We start from the raw sequence: 17,567 nt of genomic DNA, 5'->3' as shown, positions 1-17,567 counted from the left end.
TAACTTTGTAGGAAAAGTTGTGTGACAACCTAGTATTGGTCAGTGTAGATAAGTTGTAGAAAGTAGTTATTGACCTAACTAGGGACAAGGTGGCCATACAAAAAATATCCCTTGCCATCCCTACAACTACAAGTGGACAACCTCAAAAGCAAGCACCATAAGATACATCAACTAAGGTTGATACCATAGTTAAAGTTTCTACAACTGGCAAGGAGCCAACAAAGGAACAAACATGATAGATGGATACTTTTGTTCCTACTACACAAGTACAAGGTGAACCACAAAAAATAATAATGACTAATCAAGGAATAACAGAGGATGAGAACAAGATACCAAAGGAAAAGGAGCAAGAAGCAATTCAAAATCTAGTAAATCTACCAACTACTGGGACTCCTACAAGAATGCCTCACAAATTGAGCACTAAATAAATGCCACTCCAAATTTTAGCACTAGGCTCGAGCTCCACAAAGGTTGTAAGGGTACTTCACTTTGTAGACCCTACATAAAATGAAGAAATAGTCATTCTAAAGTATGAATATGCAACCATGAACATGGACTAGATCAATGAGATTCAAGATGCATTAGAAAGAAAAAAAAACCAAGAGATAATCAGAAAAGAGTAAAAGCAAAGGCAAACACTAATTGTTATAAAAGACACCTTTCTAGATGTATTCAGCTTGCAAGCACTTGATGAAACCAAGCCAATATTGGAACAACTATTAGAAATTGTTAAAGAGGTGACCAATGAAGACTAGGAGACAAATGTAAAACTCATGGAATGGTTTGAGAAGAAGTTTCAAGGAAAGGTGAATGAGAAAATATCTAGTGGGATAGCACTCTCACAAGTAGAGCTGGCTACTAAGATAGAAAAAGTGAAGAAGGAACTTGAGAATATATTATCATAGTCCACTAAATTGTGTGACCCTACACTCTTCACACAAGAAACCAACCAAAGAATAATGAGCTTGGAAATAAGTTTGAAAGTATTAGGCATGCAATTTCCAAAAGATCTAGCTCAAAGTGAGATGCACTTTCATACAACGCTTCACACACAGAAGGAACTAGCTATATTAATAGTAGAAGAGACTAATACTAGAGCTAAATTAGTTTAAATTCAAGCCTCTCTAACCCCTCACATGGAGATATTATAGAAAGAACTAGCCTATGAAAAATATGTATTGGAGAAAGATCCTAATCTTTCAACACTAGATGGCTTAGTTCACCTTCTAGCTAAGATAGCAATCCAAATCAAGTCCCTAGATGTTGCAATAGACAACTGGGATGTTTCTCTCAAGATTTTAATGGAAGTAAACAAGAACTTGCTAGAAAAATACACACTTAGTGTATAAACCCTTTGACATCAGTGTCAAAAAAGGGGGAGATAAAATATCAAAAGAAGGGAGATATATGCAAGGGGAGACATGTGAAAGGGGGAGTTACAAAACAAACATAGAACAAAAAGGGGGAGAGAAAATAGTAGGAAACAAGGCATAACAAGACTCATTAGATAAAGAGTAATAGAATTTAGAATAAAGACAAGGAGTATCAACAGAGGAAAATCACTCTACTCAGAGAGAATTTGGATATAAAAAAGGCACATTAACTCAAGGGGAGTTATAAAGTTTTGAGGTATATAGTTCTTTACAAAATTTTGAACAAATTTTGAATTTTTTTATATATACCAAATAGAATGTATACTATACTCAAGGAGATTAGATTCATAATGTATAGTTAAGTGGCTTTGCCACTCATGTCAAAGGGGGAGATTGTTGATCTCAGATTGGTTTTGACAATTGAGTGTCAACACACTTAATAAATTTTCTAAGTTCATGCCAAGTATAATATAGATGTCAAGTTGCAATGAGTGCCAAGTCACTCATGCACAAAGTAAACAATAGGTACCAAGAAGAAAGATAGAGTCAAGCAAGTTTCAAGTGCTAAGTGAACAATAGATGCCAAGAAAGTTCAAGTGTCAAGCTTGACATAATTTTGGGATGTGTTGAGCATTAGTATTATTAAGTGTCAAGTAACAAAGAATTGATCTAGTTGTTTGTGATGACAAAAACAACTATGTAAACAATTTTTTGAGCTGACATATTGATAGATCTCAGAGCTTTAAAGATAAGATCAAATCTATTTGGATTCCCTATGTGATCTACATGCAACCAATGAGAAAAATGGAAGGAAATAAGTGGGAATGTTGAAATAATCTTAATCATATATTCATACCTAACCCTAAGCCACCAAAGTTTTTAAAAGGGAGATGAAGCCCCATAATTTAGAAAGTGTAAGAAAGAATGCATGTGAGGAGGTAATGCTAGCAAAGATTTGAAGTGAAAGGGGTGAATTGATTAGGTTGAAGGTGACTTAGAAGAAGGACAACATTACAGAATCAGTTAATAGAATAGAGGATCAAGGTTATAGCATTTTCATATCAGATCAGATAGGATCAAGATGAATTGAATAGGGATTTGAAATCACCAATATTAGATTATAAGTGTATCAGGTCAAACATTCTATTGTACTCTCTAACAATTATTACAATAGAATGAAATCCTATGAACTTAGGTTGGTTTAACAACCATTGTATAAAGCCTTTAATAGGGTAGGATCTAACAATCCTTTGTAAGCCTTTAATAGGGAAGACCTTTCATAGGGCAGATCATGAGAATGGTCAAAATATGTAACCTTAACAAGTGAACTTTATTTTTGTAGTAGTGAAGAATTGTGGGTGTCATCACCACCTTAGTTTTACCTTCTCATTAGAGGGTTTCTAGGTAATCATATCTGGTGTCAATTGTTTATGTGTTTTCATTTGCTTAACATGTTATTTCTATATGTTCATGCATGCAATGTTTTATAGTTAAAAGTTTTAAAGGTTAAAGTTTAGTACTTCTAATTCACCCCCCCTCAAAAGTATGCATTTCCCATTTGTAATCTCAACAGAGCACATCTAGATGATGTAGGTGATGATGAAGTAGTAGCACCAAACCCTAACATAGAACCTAAAGAAGACCAAGATTAAGCAAGGTTGTTGAGAGTGTTGTCTAGGGAAAATTCAAAGCCTTCTATAGAAGTAGTTCCTTATGATGGAAAATTGCATACCAATGTTGTGTTAGATTGGATCTCAGATATGGAGAAGTTCTTTGAGTATGAAAACATTCTTGATAATAGGAAGGTGAAGATTTTAGTTACTCAGTTGAAAGGTCATGCTTCACTATGGTGGGAACATTTGCAAACTGATAGACAAAGGAGAGGAAAGGAAAATATTAGAACTTGGCCAAAGATGGTGAACAATGTAAAGAGAAAATTCCTTCCTATTGATTACAAAGTTAATTTTTTGAGAAAGCTGCAAAATTTGAGACAAAAGGACATGATGGTGAAAGAGTATACTAAGGAATTCTATAGATTGGACATCAGATATAGACATGTGGATGATAATTTTAAGAAAATTGTAAGGTACATAAATGGATTGAGATCTAGAATTCAAGATGAAATAAGTTTTGTGAAGTTGGAAAGTATGGAAGAAGGATATCAATATTCCTTGAAAGATGAGGAGATCTTGACAAAGAAGCATGAACAAAGGTAAAGAGGTAGAGGTGGTATATTCAAAAAAGGCAGAGGAAGATCTTATGGTGAGGGTGGCAGATCAGGCAGTTCTGTGCATTGTAAAGGAAAAATCTATATGGAAGAATGATGAAAAAGACAAGACAAAATGGGAAGATGGTAGTTCTTACCGAGGAGGTACTAGTTCTTACTGAGGAAGAGGTAACTCATATTCTAGAGGTATTTTTTGCAGTAATTGTTTCAGATGTGCTAAAGAACAACATAGATCTTTTGAATGTAGATCTTCTAAAAGTGGGCAGGATAACATAAATGTTGTGGTTCAAGGAGACATTGAGAGTTCACCAAGTGGACTTGAGGCTAGAGAAAATATAACGATCAAAAGAACCTTATGTAATAAGGGAAGTGATGAGGAACCTATTTTGAGAAGAAGTCTTTTCATGATAAGATGTAAGATGACATGAAAATGCTGCAAGGTGATCATCGATAGTGGAAGTTCAACAAATTTGGCATCAGAAGAGCTAGTTACAAAGTTGTAGTTGTAGAGATTGAAACATTCCAAACCTTATCATGTTTCATGGATCAAAGATGAGCATAAGGTATTGGTAAGTAAGCAATGTATTGTGAAGGTCAAGATTGGACATTACTTTGATGAAGTGTTGTGTGATATTATACTTATGGATTGTTGTCATATTTTTTTGGGTAGACCTTGGTAATATTACATATATGCTATATATGATGGAAGATTGAATCAATATACTCTTTAGGTAAATGGGAAGAAGTAAATATTGTTGCCTTTGATTGAAAGTCCACATGAGGCTAGTTGTACTACAATAAAAGTTTCCCTAGTTAATGGAAATCAATTTGAAAAGGAAGTAAAGAAGAATCAAGTTTGTTTTTCTATAGTTCCTAGAGGACTGAGTGTTGGTAGTAATGATTGAGTAGCAGAAGCATGTAATGAACAAGTGACAGTAGATAGTGGTAGCCGAGTACTAGAAGAAATTGTAGAATTGTTGAATGAGTATAAAGAGATTTCTATAGAGGATATACCTAATGGTTTACCTCCAATGAGAAGTATAAGTCATTGTATGAATTTGATTCCTGGAGCTAGTTTTTTGAACAAAGTACCATATAGATTGACACCTACAGAGAATGAGGAACTTAATAGACAAATGCATGAGTTGCTACAAAAATGTTTGATGAGAGAAAGTTTGAGTCCATGTGTTGTACCTACTATATTAGCACCTAAAAATAATGGAGAATGGAGAATGTGTATTGATTCTAGAGCTATTAACAAGATCAAGTGAAATATAGGTTTCCTATTCTGAGGATGGATGATATTATGGATTTTTTGAGTGGAGCAAAGTATTTTACCAAGATTGACTTAAAGAGTGGCTATCATCAGATCAAAATCAGAGAAGGTGATGAATAGAAGATTACTTTCAAGGCAAAAGATGGGTTGTATGAATGGTTAGTTATGCCTTTTGGTTTGACTAATGCACCTAGTACTTTCATGAGGTTGATGAATGAAGTTTTGAAAAGATTTTGGGGTAAGTTTGTGATTCTTTATATGGATGACATTCTGATATTTAGTAAGAAAAAGGAAGAACATCTTGAGAATATTAGAAAAGTATTGTAGAGTTTGAAGGAGGAGAAGTTGATGATTAATATGAAAAAGTATTCTTTTATGGAACAAAAGATTGTGTATTTGGGATTTTTGATTTCAGCAGATGGTTTGAAGATGGACCTTGAGAAGGTCAAAGCAAGTTTGGAGTGGCCTACACCTAAGAATGTGGGTGAGGTAAGATCATTTCATGGTTTGGCTAGTTTCTATAGAAAGTTCATAAGAAATTTTAGTTCTATTTGTAATGTTATGACTAAGACAATAAAAGTAGATAAAAAGGAATTCAAATTGACATATGGAGCTGATAAGAGTTTTGAGACATTAAAACAAAAGGTTGTTGAGTTATTGATATTGGCTTTACCTGATTTTGACAAAGTATTGTAAGTTGAATGTGATGCAAGTGGTAGTGCAATAGGAGCTATATTAATTCAAGAAGGTAAACCTATTGCTTTCTTTAGTGAAAATCTGAATGATCCTAAAAGGAATTATTCTATGTATGATCAAGAATTTAAGTTACTGTCTAAGCATTGAAAAATTGGAGACAGTAATTGATTCCTAAGGAGTTTGTGTTGTATATTAATCATAAAGCTTTACAATACTTGGGAAGTCAACATAAATTTAATCAAAGACATATGAAGTGGGTTGAGTACTTTCAGATTTTTACACTTGTGATCAAGCATAAGAGTGGAGTTACTAACAAAGTTGATGATGCATTAAGTAGAAGACATTCTTTATTGATTGAGATGAAGGTTTAAGTTCTTGGTTTTGATGAAATGAAAGAGTTGTATAATACTAACTTGATTTTTCTGAGGAATGGAGATAGTGCAGAGCACCAAATTTAATAAAGTACATAAGTAAGTATGATGAGTATTTCATTCAAAAAGGTATGTTGCCTAAAGGAATTCAATTGTGTATTCCTAAAAGTTCCATGAGGTTGAATTTGATCAATGAAAAGCATAGTACTGGATTGGTTGGACATTTTGAAATTGATAAGACACTAACTTTTTTGAAGGATAAATATTATTGGCCACAAATTTATAAGGATGTTAAGAAATTTGTAAAGAGTTGTGGGGTTTGTCAAGTTGAAAAAGGAGTAAGTCAAAATACTAGTTTGTATACACCTATTACTGTTCATAAGAAATCTTGGAGTGGCATTAGTATGGATTTTGTTCTTGGGTTACTTAAGATAGTGAAGGGGTATGATTCCATTTTTATTTTAGTGGATAAACTTTCTAAGATGGCTCATTTCATATGATGTAAGAAGACATCAGATGCTGAGCATGTTGCTAAAATATTCTTTAAAGAGATTGTGAGATTACATGGACTACCAAGAAGTATTATTTTTGATAGAGACAATAATTTTATTGGTTATTTTTGGAAGACTTTGTGGAAGAATATGAGTACTAAGTTGAATTTTAGTTCTACATTCCATCCACAGATAGATGGATAGACAAAGGTTGTGAATAGAAGGTTAGGTAATTTGATGAGATGTTTAGTTGGGAATAAGACAAGTAATTGGGAGATGTTATTGGCACATGCTAAATTTGCATATAATAATTCTATGAATAGGAGTACAAGGAAGACACCTTTTTAGATTGTTATTGGAATGAAGCCTAGAAGTATATATCAGATTTGAGAGATATGGTTGGTGAAGAAAAGAGAAGTGTTGCAAGGGAAGAATTTTCTAATTTTATGGAATCTTTACATAAGGAAATGAAGTTGAGGATAGAACAAAGTAATCAAAAGTATAAGGAGAACATTGATCAGTCTAGGAGACATCATGATTTTCAAGTTGGTGATGAGTTGATGGTTCATTTAAAGAAAGGAAGATTTCCTATTAGACATATAGTAAGCTAAAAGTGAAGAAGTTTGGACCTTGTAAGATCTTGAAGAAGTTTGACAGTAGAAATGCTTATGAAATTAAGTTACTTGATGACATGGATATATCCCCTATATTCAATGCTGTTGATTTATACAAGTATGATGAGTCATATGATGAAGTTATTATACTAGAGGATTATCCTAAGAAGAAGATTGAAGAAGTTGAATAGATACTAGATCAGAGAGTTAGTAAGAGCGCAAGGGGAAAAGATTATTATGAATATCTAGTGAAGTGGAAGAAAAAACCTATAGAAGATGCTTCATGGATCTCTTGATCTAAGTTAGATTTAGCTCAGGTTATGACATCTCAATGATTAAGGAGAATCATTTCTTCCAACCCTAGTTGTCTAATGCAAGAGCATCCTAGGTTGTACTATTATCTTGCATGTTCTTAGTTTTTTCCTAGTTTTTTTCAAGTTGCAATGTCTTGTATTTTTGAGCTTTCATTAGTTTCCTGAGCATTGGAGACACACTGGGGAACCTTTTCCTATGTGCACAAAGAGATTGGAGTTATCATGTTAAGGTTTGAGCCTTTTTAACCTTGCTACTGGAGCCGTGTTTGTATGATTTTTGGGTGCCTATTGAAGGCTATATAACTAATTCTGCACAATGAGTTAGAGGCTAAAAATTTTAGGTATTAAAGATGACCTAGAGTAATTCCTTAGTTAAAAGTAAAAAGTCTTAATTTATTATAAGTTGGGAGATACGGTAATTCTCCTAGAGTATCAATTTCTAGCAATTTGCATGATGGGTTTCTATGCATGACTTTCAGGATGGACGTTTAGATATCCTTAATGAATCAACCTTTTTTCCCTTAAGGGGTTGTAGGTGACCTAAAATACTACCTTTAATTTTAAGAAAAAGTTATAACTCAATTGGGGCTATGAGATATCACAATTTTTCTTTGGTATCAATTTTTGGATATTTAATTTTTGTTGGAGGCCAACTTGTGGCTCTTCAAGTTTTTTATGTCAGGTTTATTTAGTTCCTAGCATTCTAGGTTGACTCATGGCTTAGATTGGTATAAGTATGGTTGTGGTGAAGTCTTTAGTGATAATTATTGATCCAAATTGGAGAAATAGAGATGATACAAGGAGGATAGGAAATGAAAAGCATATGTGTTTGGAAATCCAAAATTGAAGCTAGATCTTAGGTTTGAATGTATTTGTATCAGGCCATAACCTAGAAGGCTTTATAGCTAGGCATGCATAATAATATTTTCATGAATCAATAAATAATATGGTTCTCTCTTTGTGGTGCTATTCTCTTTTTTTTTTCTGTTATTATATTAACCCTTGCATAGTGGTTTGGGTAGCTAAGTGTGCCAATTGGCCTTAGTTTCTCTCACCTCCCTATGTCATCTAACTATAGGCATATGGAATCCAAATAGGCTATCTAGTATCAAAAAAATTACCTCATCAAAGAATAAAATGCTAACATGAGAGATAGGTGAAGAAAATATTTAGAAGATTACCCAGGACTTTAAATGAAAAGTGATAACCTATTAAGAGCCCTAAGGATTTATTCTCATTTGGTCAGGTAAGTGATTGATAAATAGATTTCGTGAGGATTCCCAATGAATGGACCAGAATGGTGGAAGATTGTTTCCAAGTTGTTAGAAGCTTTTGATAGATTTCATTCTAAGATGTTAGAGAAAATGGATACACTGAACTTGGAGATTCAAGATTCTCAGGTTTTGACTTCAAAGTGACTCAAAATATGCTTGGAGTATTCAAGATTTAGTTGGTGTCTGACACATGTTACAAGAATGTTTGCTGATAAAGAAATGCCTTTGTCATTTCTTCCCTTTATGTCAGGGCTATTTATTGTGGCTTCACAACATATGCCCCATTTTTCCTAGAAATGGAGGACCCCTAGTATAATTTTTAGCTTTCTAGATCCCTAGTCCATGGTTTGAGTCTTTTTTAAGGTTTTACCTAATGTTTTGGATTAGTCTGGCTCTTTGCCAGAAAACCCAATTTCTGGGAACTGGAGACTTTTAGATAAAAACAAATTTTTATTATAAGGGGTGCACTAGCACACCTAGTGCACCCCTAAAGGTGCACTAGCACACCTAGTGCACCCCTAAAGGTGCACTAGTGTGCTAGTCACACTAAGGAAGAGCACATTCCTCTTGGAAGTGTGCATTTGCACACATGTGTAGGTGCACCTCCCCAAGAGGTACACTCAATCTTGGGCCTATAAAGCTCGAGACCCCACCCCTTTCCTTATTTCATTTCTCCTCCAAGTCTCTAGTGAGCACACCTTCACACCTCCAGAGGTGTGCTATCACTTCACCACTTTCACAAACACACAAAATATGTTTAAAATATGTACACCTTTCAAAGGCTAACCTTCCCCTATGCTAAGTAAGGGTGCACACATAGCACACCCCACAAGGTGCACTATGTGCGCACCCTTTTTTCTACACTAAACATAAGTTTGGCACTACAAGGGTGCACACCTAGTGCACCCCTCAAGGTGTACTAGGTACTCTCCCTTAGTGTTGAGGTCTTTATGTAGGGGAAGGCACACCTAGAACACCTTCAAGGTGTGCAAATTGTGCCAATGTTTTATTCTTTAAAGATGTAAAATTATGTTTTTAGGTATTGTTAATAGTTTTTATAGGATTTAGGTTTTCTAGGTTTTTTTTTGTTGTAATTGTGGTATATTTAAATTGATTTTTTTGGCCTTTTAGACTAATGGATATTGGCTTTGGGTAGACTAAATGGATTTATCCTCATCCTTCCTCACAACAAAGATGGCTCTGAAACTAGTGATTTTCAAATTTCAAGGTGTTCTATTGAAGTCACATTTCCAGTATGCACATTTAGAGATCTACGATATTAAGCTTGGCCATATTGACTAGAATGCATTCATAGTTTTATGCAACAAACTAACCAAGGGGTCTCCTATGGTATCTACACTTACTTAGATTAGGGCTAGTTAAAACAATGTCACATGTGGTATCAATACAGTCTTCCGAGTTGATTGTGGCATTAGCAAAAAACTATGTTTTAGAGGATAGGGTTGTAAAAAGCATCACTAGAGAGATCATCCTTGATCTAAAGCCTAAGAATATAGTGAAGGTTTTCCATCTTCCTAGGGTAGATTAGTATATTAGGTTAACATATCATTAAGCAGAAAGGTGGTATAGAGAGCATGAAGAGGAAGCATAAGAGATTATCCAATTCTCATATCTCATTGATAAGACTCCTCTTGGGAAAAGGGTATGCAAAGTGGATATGATGAGGGGCTATATGAAAGATGATATTAGACATTCTATAGTACTCCTAGGTAGAGTTATGGAATTTCCAATAGTAGGACACCTAAATATATGAATGGTACACTTCATTGGAACTATCAAAATGATGAAGATGCCAATTTATTGGGCCTCAATTCTCAATGAGAATTTAGATGAGCAACTGATGGTGGTCAAGAACAACCAATGGTCTTACATGACATCTTATTTGGTGTACATGTTAGATGCAAGAGCAACAGATTGTCCAGGGTTGTTCAAAAAGGATAACTTGCAAGATGCAAGAACATGACCTTATGTAGTAAGGAGTACATAATAGTGAATGATGCCTTCATTATTGCAATCATCCAATTCATTGAGGGATATTATGCGAAAAGGATGTTAGATGAGGTTGCATAAAAGATTACAAAAATTGACACCTATTACATCCAATTTAAAGTATTCACCTATTTAAGGGTAACTAGTACAAATGTGAATCCAAAGAAGCTCCCTAGGTATCCGTGTGATAGAATCATATTGTTGGAGAATGCACAAAAACTCTTGTTTGCATATGAGAGAGTAAGGAAGAAACATAAGAAGATTTGGGTATGGCCCATCACTATAGGTCCATTTATTGTTATATAGAAGTAGGATAATGTAACTTTTGATTTTGAGTGGGATGGGTATCCCTTGGAGGATTGTAACTCTCCTTGTCCCTACTTTGATTAAATTGGCAGAGTTCAGTACTTGGTAGGAAAAAAATTCCAACATGAAGATGCCATAGAGAGTCATTTGATGAATATAGTAGATGAATATAAAATTTGAATAAGGGATTCTTGTAGGATGACTCTCTATTTGGTAGGAAGTACAGGTTGTAAATAAACATTCCATTAAAGATAGTGTAGCAAGATAGTGAACAGGTTTTAGATCCCTTATATAGTAGAGATAAGATATCAAATCAACCTATTATTGTTAATTTAATGTATCCTTGAATAAAACACCTTAACATAAAGGGTTAGAGAATGTATAAGGAGCAGAGAATGTACAAGGGGCAGAAAATGAAGAAGTAATCCAGACTTAGGATAATCTACTAGTGCCACTACCAGATGAATGACAAGGAGATGAAACATAAGCACATGAAGTGTCTCCACCTATAGATGAGGAAGAAGCATCTCCATTGGTTCCCAAGAGAAGAAATATGAAAACTCCAATTAAGAGGAAAATGAGACAAAAGGTGATAAGAAAGGTAATTACTTTTCCATCAATCCTAGAAGTTATTCTAGAAGTGGAAAAAGAGGATGATGAAGATGAAGAAGATAACCTTCCCTTGAGTCAAAGGACTCATCTTGCTAGGGTTATAGAGGTAGAATGGAGAAGAAGCTCCACTATAACACCACCATCCATTCTTACACACTACAACTTTGGAGGAAGAATTACAATAATGGATTGATGAGCAAGAGGACCAAGGGGCTGATGTCTTCTAGATTTCAGATTTTGATTTTATGCCTATAGGAACTAAGATGGTAGGTGACAAGATAAGAGATACTTTGACAAATCAACCTCCACAAGAGGATTGGAGTCAATTTCCACCTTAGTCACAAGGACCTTCAAGTGTTCCACCATCACCAATTCAAGTATTCTCTTTCTTGGATAAAGGTTTAGCTATTCCTCTCCCTTTAGGTAATGAAGAATAGGTGCAAGTTGAATAATAAGAAGAGCCACAAAAAATACCCACTAATTAAGTGTTAGGGGAAGGAAAAATATATGAGGAACCTCAACAGATTTCCCAAGATATAGAGGTGAGGACTATGGACTTGATAGACATAGAGATGCTTGAGGTGGATCTCTCACAAAAGGAGAAAACTCCAGAGAGGAGTGATAAGGGAAAATGCCTAGTAGTACAAGCTTCATCTTAATCTAAGGATAAATCTCTAATGGAAGATGCTCTAAGATGTTTGGGAAAAGAGGTGATGGGTAGACACAAAAGTAAGTTGTATTGTATTGAGGAAGAGGGAATGGGAGAATTAATTGAAGCTTTTAAGAAACCTGAGCTACTTGTAGGTGAGGCAGGAACACTAGCCTTTGTTATAATTGATCAAAATCAAGACTTTTTTTCCCATGCTGCTATCCCTCCTCCACATATAGATATTTAAGGATTTGACCCCAAAAGGTTGTCAAATCAAGGAGGTCTTTCTTGGAAAACCAATTGTGGATACTACCAAATTTATGGTTACTATGGGAATCAAAGAAGTTTTAGGCACTTAGAATAAGATGATTCGGAATTGTTAAACCTCCAGAAGTAGAATGAGATCCTAAGAGGGTATTTGAATATTGTAGTTGGTTTCTTAGATCCTAAAAATCCTAAGGAGACTCTAAATGAAACACTTGATAAGAGGGATAAGGAGACTATACAATTAGATCCATTTTTGAAGGCTTGTCAACAATGTCAAGAAAATTTTCAATAGAAAGGTGTGTAGATCGTACAAGGAAATCTTAAATTATGAAATTGCATGCAAAATAGTGCAGATATGTTAGTTTCTATATTGAACTATGATTTTGGGTTAATGGATGAAGTACATACCTGGGTAAAGACTTGCAAGCATTACATTCAATGAAGGATCATAAGTATTTGATGTTGATGGATGTATATACTACATATGAGCTAGATAAAATAGATGACTAGATAGAGAAGATTGTGGATGGTAATAAAATAATGGAAACATTAACTTGTGGATATTCATAAGCTCAAGGATCAAAGCCAAGAGAAAATTTTGGAGGTAGTGATACATTATAGTGATGCTTGCTTGGACATTTTTGAAGATGATTCAAGAGATAAACTAATGATTGTACAATCAATTGTTGAAATATTTTGAAATATTTTTGACAAAGTTTCCACTAATGAGGATATCATACAAAAATTTAAGACTAAAGAGGCATTGCTAGATTTGGATGTGAAATTGGGAGATTTTGCAAAGACTTGCATAGAGATGGGAAACTATTGACAAAAATTAAAGGATAAATATGATGCTTTAGATCTACTAGATGTAACCCAAGTGATGGAAATTATAGAGAAATTCAAGAGCAAATACCCAAACATAGCTTTGGTATGAAGGGGAACAAAACCTAGAACCTAGAATTTTAATTTTTACAATTGGTAAAATTTTGCATTTTTTGGACCTATCTTCTGAGGTGCACAAGCTTATGAGGTGTTCTAGGTGTACTGGGTTCACTTCTTCCAAGGTGCACTTCTCCCAAGGTGTATCAAATTTTTTTGAAGAAGTCAGAGGTACGAAAATAGTTAAATACCAATTCCAGATTTAGAGCTTTCCATGCACCAAAAACACATTCTGATGGCATTTTAACTCCTACAAACATCTAGTGAAGGTTAAGCTTCTATTTTTGGCACCTTCAGAGACTCCTACATAATATAATGTCTTTCTTCTTATTTTCTCATTATTTCTTTTTTCTAAGACATGTAAAGGCTCATGCATCCATTAAATGATATAAATAAGGATGGAGTCCTACTTAGCACTAGTTTGAGAGTTAGTTTGTACATAAATAGATTTGTTTTATTAGTTATGTTTAAAGAGATCTCTCACTCTCAACACAAATTAAGAATATTATTTCTTATAAATTCAAGAATGTAACATGTATTCCAAGTCATTGTTTTGATGCAATAATATATACTATTGGTGCTCTCATTTGGAGTGTAGTTATTCTTGCATGAGTGTGTTATATTTTGTGAATGTATGTTCATGGAATATAATAGGTCCAATAGTTTTGTTACATTATTTTGATTGAGTGATATTTTAATTATAGTGTTTACCATGTGTTTACAAATTTTGTTGATGTACTTAGTTGGAGATGAGATCACCTTATTGTTCTTGCATAGTTTTTTGTATTGCATTCGCACACTTTTTGTGGCCTTGTGATTTGATGAAAAGTGAAACATATTCTAGTTATTGAATTCCCATTGACAATTACATTAGTGGAATTAAGGAAGTGTTGCTCCTATTTTCATTGGTTACATATCGATCTTTTCAAAGGCTTAACTCATAGTCATGTGTTTTCCATGGCTTATATCTATTAAGGATTTACTTTTAAGGTCATTTTCTTAAAATTCTTGCTACACTGTCTTCATTATTTTCTTTTACAAAAATTTAGTTAATTTAGAAATTTATATAGTTGCATAGTTAAAACTACATCCATTAAAAATAGAAAAATAGAAAAATATATTTCTTTTTGTGTGGTTACATTTTTGAGATAGCAAGAAAATTCTACATCTTATCCAAAATTGTTCAGAACTAGAAAAGGCCTTCTTGTGAACACTAACATTTATCTTTTATTGAGTAGATTCTAGTAGATTGTAAGATTTCCCAAAACCTTGGAGTTGATCCTAGATTAACTTTTCAAGAGATGAGTTTGAAAGGATTCCTTCCATTAAGCATCATGAAAAATGGCAAGTAAACATTTTATAGGATAAGGGGTGTTGAGATGGTGAGGGAGGTCTAGGATGCAAGGAAGGGGGAGCACATGGATTATTCTTCTTCCAAGTTCTAGCTTTGTGACAAGTGTCACAAGGGGATTAGGTGGTCAAAATAAAGTGTCAAAGGTAATTATGAGGGAGAAGGAGTATGGAAGAGGAATGTAAGAGGCATTTAAGGGCATTTATGGCATGTAAGAGCCATTAATTCTCTTGAATAGGAATGGAAGAGGATAAGGGAGACTATTAATTTTTTCTTGGGTTAGAAAGTTATAACTCTTTCTTAAAGTTGTGCACATGATTAGGAGGGGGATTAGGCTCAGCTTAGGAGGGGGTTAAGAAATAAGTTTCTTAGCTTTGATGGAAGGGGTTAGTTAGTTGGATAAGTGAGGTTAGTATGGGTGAATGGGTTGGATTAGGGTAATGATAGGGTTAAGGGATGGTTTAGGGATTTGGGATGATTTATTAAATCATTAATATAGTAAAAGGGGGATGTGAGATTAAATTAAATAGTTTTTTGCATTTATTTAATTTAATAGAGGAATGGAGATGCAATTGATAAATTGATTTTGGGTTATCATTTGATTTTATCAATTGGACTATAGTTAATTAAATTAATTAATTAGCTAGGGGATGATGATTAATTGTTTAAATATAAAATATTTAATCAATAATGTCCTAAGAGATGACTAAATAAGATTGCCTAATGATGTAATCAGATTTAGTTATCTACATTTTTCCCCTCTTTGACATCATGTTGAAACAATACTATTTCAAAGAAGTTCAAATATAAATGATGCAAAGAAGATTTTTAAAGAAACATCATTTCCCCAGTCTTGAGTATAAGAGGAGAGATTGGACTGTGTGATGCCCCCTCAAGAAGGTGACAGTGAGTGAAGATGAAGCTCGATGACTTCTTGAAAAGTATGAGAATCTAGGCATAGAGGAAGAACTTAGATTGGCTAAGAGAGGATTAATAGGGATCATACAGTCACTATGGGAGAATATGAAATAGGACCTATAAAGGAATTGGGGTGGGGTGATTATGGTGGGAGCAAGGTGGTAGATGGAAATGAGATGGGGAACTTGGGATACTATGGGATTTATTGGATGGGAGGGTTGGGTAGGATGTGGAAAAGATCTTGTATTTCCATAGAAGTGAGGTGTGAAGGAATCAATTAAAGCTTGGGCAAGGGGGTGTTCCAAAGGGGAGCACCACCGTGTAGTTGAGCACTTATTTTGATATAGGAATATTGGGTATATGCCAAGGTTACCAAGAACATCAAGGCCTTTGCATTGATATTACATAGGACTAAATTGAAAGAAACACCCAAGGATTGCCCCAACATCACACATGAATCCTAAAGAAATTAGAGTGGAAACAATACTAGGTGACCCACAAGAAAATGATTTTTTTCAATAGCATCATGTGATCACGAAAAAATACATGTTTGGAACATGCAAGGGTCATATCTGACTGAATCAAAAGTAGAAGAAGATATGATCAAAAGCTTGCTTTATAATTGCCCCATTCGTAGCACACCATGATATAAAAGATCATGGCAACTTTGAGGAGGGAACAACCAAATTGCTTGGAAAAGATACATTTTTAAGAACCAAAAAGTGGCATCCAATAACAAGAGAGAAAGAAAAATTCCATGAAAAATTATTCTTTTGCCAAAGAGACCAGTGGCACTAGATACTAAAGAGCCAAGGTTTTAGAAATGAGGATAGATGCATCTTGTAAGAACCTATCAATAGTATTTGGGGACTAGGACAAAGTTTGGCAACTATAACCTTCTTAAGAAAACTCTTTGATGACATGGGATTCTGCTATAGGGTTCAAAAAAATGACATGCTTTGGAGGATAAATGTGAATTTTGACCTAAAAGGAGAACACCTAGAATGTACTTGTACATTTATACAAACTTTTTAGGATGTTTGAGATATTTGGTGTGATATGTGAGTGGGTTTGTATATAATAGGAAAATCTCAGGATGAGGATGTAGCAGGAATGTGATTAGATATAGTACATTGTTTTTAAGGGTATGATACATGAGATAAAATATGAATGATATAATACATGTGATAAGGTATAGGGGGATGATAGATGTGCAAATAATTGTAGAATACACTATTTTGATAAGATTTCCAAGCTAAGGGATAAGTATAGTATGTCATGATATTTGATAGTGTAGTGATGGAATCTTTGGAGCACCATTGGAAAATGGGAAGATGGGTGATGAGATGTGGAGGATGGTGTAGATCATTGATAGATAATTAATAGGCCAAGTACATGTGGTGACTATTTTCTAGGTTCTCACCAAGGTACCTACCCAAGGCACTTGAATTGCCAAGTTTTCACCATTGGATGATTACTTTCCTTTGTTATTATTATTATTTTTTTTCTTTTAGGACCTTCTTTGATTTTTTTGATTTTTTCCATAGGGTTAGTGGGATATATTGAGGATCTTAGGCATAAAATTTCTTGAGCTGAATGATGTTGGTGGGATCATTTAGTGTTTCTCCCTCAATTGTTGATAGTTGATATGCCCCTAAGCCAAAAATTGTTGTGACAACATATGGACCAAGCCATGTGGGATCAAACTTTCCCTTCTTCTCTTGGTTTTCTTGGACCTTCACATTTTCCTTGGGGACCATGTCACCTACTAAAAATTGGCATGGATGTACCTTCTTATTGAAGTTGTACTTTAGGATACTTTGATAGACCATGAGATGGTCATAGGCCTATTTCATTTTTTCATAAAGTAGATCAA

The sequence above is a fragment of the Cupressus sempervirens genome, chromosome 6 (assembly GCF_028749045.1).
Source record: "Cupressus sempervirens isolate cs-2001-9-10 chromosome 6, ASM2874904v1, whole genome shotgun sequence".
Classification (NCBI taxonomy): domain Eukaryota; kingdom Viridiplantae; phylum Streptophyta; class Pinopsida; order Cupressales; family Cupressaceae; genus Cupressus; species Cupressus sempervirens.
This window is presented reverse-complemented; position numbering follows the sequence as displayed.